This window comes from Chelonoidis abingdonii, chromosome 9 (assembly GCF_003597395.2).
Source record: "Chelonoidis abingdonii isolate Lonesome George chromosome 9, CheloAbing_2.0, whole genome shotgun sequence".
NCBI lineage: Eukaryota > Metazoa > Chordata > Testudines > Testudinidae > Chelonoidis > Chelonoidis abingdonii.
Genome location: NC_133777.1, coordinates 30962113 through 30967418, shown reverse-complemented (window position 1 = coordinate 30967418; position 5306 = coordinate 30962113).

Genomic DNA, 5306 nt, shown 5'->3' with positions numbered 1-5306 from the left:
CTCAGGCCTGCCTGCAGGTCTCTTTGTGCCTCCTACTGTTGCTGCTAGTTCTCTAAGGTCTGGCTCATTAGGGCCTGGATTCTTCTTGGTTGCTTATCAACTCCCTTCAGTGGGAGCAGCAACTCTGGAGTCCAGCCTGGGAAGGTAAACCTGCCTTCTGCCAAAAAGGCCTCCACACACAGAAGCTCTATTGTCCCTTTGACCCAAGTGCCTCTACTATAGCCTTTCCACTCCCCTTGTATCAGGGCGGCTTTAAGTGAGTCTCTAACTCAGTCCTCTCCCCTCAGGGGTGACCCCGTACCCGCATTCTCCATCACATGTGATGCGGTGGAACTCACTACCATAGTTTCTACTGCTAGTCATCTTGTGGATTAGCTCCACAAGTTGGCATGCTGACTCTTGGTGCTGTCTCACCCACCATCACTTCTGCTCCTGGATCTGTGTCACTCCAAGGACCAGGGCGTTCTCTTCAGGACACAGCCCTCTGGCTGTGCCACACTCTGTGCTCCTCACTTCTGGAGGACAGTTCCACAGTCCAGCCCGCCCAGGCCCGCCCACTATTCCAGGTCCCAGCCCAGGGACCCTGTAGATGGCAGCTGTGTCACCCTCAAACCTCTCAGTCTGTTTCCCTGGGCCACTTCCTCACAGCCCCAGCACCTTCTTTGCCTTTGCCTCAAGGCCTCAGCCTGCAACTTCCAGCCACTCCCTAGCTCCCTTTCTCCCTCCAAGTATCACTGCTCTGTCCAGAGTGCTGGCTTTCTTCCACTTACAAGGCAGTCAGTCTTACCTCCTTGAGCTCCAGGGAGCAACTGAACCTGCTTTGCCCTGCAGCTCTTCTTCTGTGGGCCTGCTGGGCCCTGATTAACTGCTCCTTGCAGCCCCTCTTCTATTAGCTGCTTTCTACATAGTCTTCCTAGGGCTCCATTAACCCCTTACAGGCCACTGTGGGGCAGACACCCTATCACAGAAGGCTTCTCCTGTCTGAGGTCCTTCCAACTTTTCCTCTCTTCACTGGCTCTTCTTATCTCCAAAATGAAGTGTTTCAGGCTGTATTAGCTCAGCTTCCCAATTCCCACCCAGGGAGTATCTGTTGCAAAATAAACAGCCCAGTGTTAGCAAAAATGTCTAGAGTGATAAAATGCAGCTCTGTGTTAATATTCACTGGACATCTCTGGAACATATTAGGGGCTCTGAATAGGCTATCAGCAGATTTTCTGCTCCACCTGCCAACCTGAGCATTTGCAACACTGGCTGTGTTGGATTTTCTTTATCTAAAACTCTCACTTTGTTTTACAGCTGGCTTGTCTTCATGGGGAATGACAAAAGCCCCCAAAGTTGGGGTGCAATTGAAGTGCCTCTCTCTGTTTTTAAACAAAGTATCTTGCTTTCCTTCACCATAATAGCAGCCTGCGCTCCTGCAACATTTGTCTTTAATAATCACTGTCTGCTAAGGACTGTTGTGGCAGCCACAGGTACCACGGTTGATGGCACTGAACTTGCATCATGTAGGGAAGTTCCCAGATTTGGTTCACTCCTATTAATCCACAAATCTTTGTGGTGGCCTTGTGGGTGGCACCATGTAGGCCAAGGCGTGCATCACTTCGCATGTCCGTGGAGAATCTGAGAGCACGGTGTGCTGGGGTGTTTTTGTCCATCATTGCAACATGGCCAAAGAGCACACAGCTCCACTTTTGAATACAGTGAGCAATGGAAGGAAGGCCAGATCTGTGCGAGACTGTGATATTGAGCACAAAGTCAAACCACTTTATTTTCAGGATTTGGCACTGACTGCGAACCTAGAATGACTCTAGCCACTCCAAGTTTGCCTGTGAAAGGGTCCAAGTTTCTGATCCATCTAGCAATACAGGCAGTACACACGTTTGATAGATCCTCAGCTTGGTCTCAAAGAAAGACATTTTTATGTCCATAGATGAGACATGGACATCATGCAGGAGGTGGCAAGACCTCCTCATCAAAGAAAGTTCAGTTTTCTGTGAATGTTTGAATTCTGCTTGCAGCCTAGATGAATTCATCAACATTCTCCATAGTACTTACAACCCACCTGCACTGGGGTTCTGGTGGCCCAACTCCAAGCTTCTGGATCTTGGTGTTCTGCCATTAAATGTTCAACCCCAGAGTATGGGAGATGTCTTGGAGACTTTGGAGGGCAGGGCTGAAATTCTCTGACTTCTCCACAAGCAGGGCAGCATTGTCAATGGTTAATGAACATTTTTTGACCAACCTTGATTCCAATGTGTGGAGTGGCAAGTGCTAATATCCAGTCGATAGCTTGACAGAATAGTTCTGGGGTGAGAATGAATCCCTGCTGCACACCTAAGAAACATGGCAAAAGCCATGAACCAACATGCACTCTTGCACCAATACTGTTGTGATGATTGCACACCAGATTCAGCAGAACATTTGGAACACCTTCCAGTGCAAACTAAAATACTGACCTGTTGACTCAAAAGCTGCTTTGATCTCAATACATGCCCCGTGAAGCTGAGAAGCATTAAAAGATAGTTAGCAGCAACAATATGCCAGATGGGCGGCCTTCACTGGCACAGGCTGTCTGCCTGGAGATGTAGAGAGGAGCAGTATGAAGAGAAAGGCATAGAGGACAGCCAGGAGATGGTGGCCAGAGGGATTACCCCTCCCATGCTAGTGGTTGGTGGTTGATTTCCACCACTGCTTTATTAGGAGGTGAAGGATGGTCTTGTGGTTAAGCCCTGTGCAGAACTGTGCTCAAGTCATCCTCTGGAATCCTGGAGAAGTCAGTATGCCTCAGTTCCTAATGGGGTAATGATCTTCCCTTTGCCTATTTAGCTCATGAGCACTTCAGGGCACACCTTGCCTGTACAATGTTCAATGTATAGCCGTGAACAACCCAGGCAGCCAGAGCTCAGAGGGATGGGAGGATGTGGGAAGAGAAGAGGTGAAGCATAAAGAAAGCAGAGCCTACACAGGGCCGGCTCCAGGCACCAGCATTCCAAGCAGGTGCTTGGGGCGGCAATCTGCAAGCGGTGGCAGTCTATGTGTTTTTGTGGCCCCAAGCAGGGCCGGTGCAACCAATTAGGTGACCTAGGTAGTCGCCTAGGGCACTAGCATTTGTGGGGTGGCATTTTGGGTCCTTTGGCAGCAATTGCGGCTGCTGGATCTTCGTCCACCCTGGTCATCATTGGCATTTAGGTGGAGGGACCTGGGGCAGGGGGGTGAGGCAAGGGCCTCCTGCAGCAAGTAAGAGGGGGCGTGGCACGCAAGGGAACAGCTTCCCGCCCCAGCTCACCTCTGCTCTGCCTCCTCCTCAGGGCGTACCGCCCCACTCTGTTTCTCTCCCCCCCAGGCTTGCGGCGCCAAACAGCTGATTGGTGCCGCAAGCCTGGGAGGTGGGAGAAGTGGAGCGGCAACAGCGTGCTCGGGGAGCAGGCAGAGCAGAGGTGAGCTAGAGTAGGGAGCTGCCGCATGGCTCCCCAGGCTGGAGGGAGCTGCTGCAGGGGGAGCGCCTGAGGGCAGTGGGGGGGCAAAGAGCTGCCACAGGGCTCGGTGGGGGGGCGCAAGGTGGAAGTTTCGCCTAGGGCACAAAACATCCTTGCACCCACTCTGGCCCCAAGCAGTGCACCAAATTGCCGCAGCGGACAGCGGGGGCAGTCCGTGTGCTGCTAAGGCAGCATGCGCATTTCTGCAGTGGTGGCAATTCAGCGGCAGCTTCTGTCTTCAGCTGCCCGCGGCAGCAATTTGGCACCCTGCTTGGAGTGGCAAAAACAGTGGAGCCGGCCCTGAGCCTAAGTTGGGGACAATCTGTTTGGTTAGGGTGGGAAAGAGGAAGAAAGAGGCAAGGTACAGCATGTATCTCAGATGAGGGTTGATGCAAATGTGCCCCTGGCGAATGTATTGTGGCTCGTTATCCCACTCTAGTGGCCAGACCATCTATATATGTTTATGAGTCTGCCCCTGCCCTACCATAGCTGGCTCTTTTGCTCAGAGGGTGGGGGCTCGTACTCTTCCAATGCACAGCTCATGGGTTCAATCCCTGCATGTGATGACTCAGCCTTAGACAAGCCTTACCCCCTACTGACTTCAGCACCCTCAGGCCTCCCATTAAGCCACCCAAGCACCTTGTGAGATGGATGCCAGGAGAAGGTGACCAAGCCCAATTGGCAGGATCGATCTGACATGCCACCTGGCTGGGGCTCTAGTGGCTTTCCAGCAGCCTGAGTCACTCCAGCAGCATCTCCTGTCCATCCCTGTCACTTCTGAGGTGCGTCTCCTGCAGGGCGCAGGTGTTTGGCATGTCCCTTGGAACATGCTGCAGATCACTGGGCAGCCCTGCTCCACTGCAGTTACAGTGCTTCTGCCCAGTCTTTGTTTATTTTGTTGGTACAGCAAGGCACCAGAGAACCTGCCATCTGCTCTCCCCATGGCATGTGAAACAGCAAGGCAAAGAGAGCAGAGCAGTGGGGTTGGAATGGCTGCGGAAAGTGGAAGCTCTGCAGGGTGCTCTTGGCTTCCCCTTAACCTCTTAAATGAACGTGGGTGACTCTCAATAAAGCAGCTGCAGCAGGCTGGATATTAACATGACATGGGCAGATCAGAACTAGCTTTGACATGCATTAAGATTCCCAGCCAAATGTGAGTGGGCATTAGGCAGCACCATGACTTTATGTACCGAGGTTCCCTCAACCCTCCCAGCATCCTAGTGCTGCCCCGGGGATCTAGGATTCTCTCTAGTCAAAATGGGCCCCAACAAGTATGATCAGAACTGATGGAATGGTCTGAGAGTCCTGGCACTGGACTAATTGCCTGATCCAGAGCCCACTGAAGTCAACCAGAGTCTTTCCATTGCCTACCATGGGCTCTGGGGGTAGCCCTAGCAGCAGGTGTTGGAGGGCAGGCCGTGACTGAGAAGTAGTAACATAGCTGAAGGAGGGGAAGCTGAGGCAGAACAAAGCCTGTATGTAGACTAGTTTGGCAGGGGGCAGGATTGGTGCATCCAGTGTTTAGTCCCAGGGCCTATCAGGAGCACTGCTGTAGTTCAGCAGAGGCTCTGAACCACAGTAGCAAGAGCAGGCCACTGGGCAGGACTCAGGTGCACTGGCAGAGCTATGGGGGCCCAATCCTGGAAGAACAGTAGGGGAGGGGTTTTGCACAAGACCAGACTATATGAAAAATTTGAGAGAGTCTAGCGGAGGGCAACGAAAATGATTAGGGGGCTGGGGCACATGACTTATGAGGAGAGGCTGAGGGAACTGGGGTTATTTAGTCTGCAGAAGAGACGAGTGTCGGGGGGATTTGGTAGCAGCCTTCAG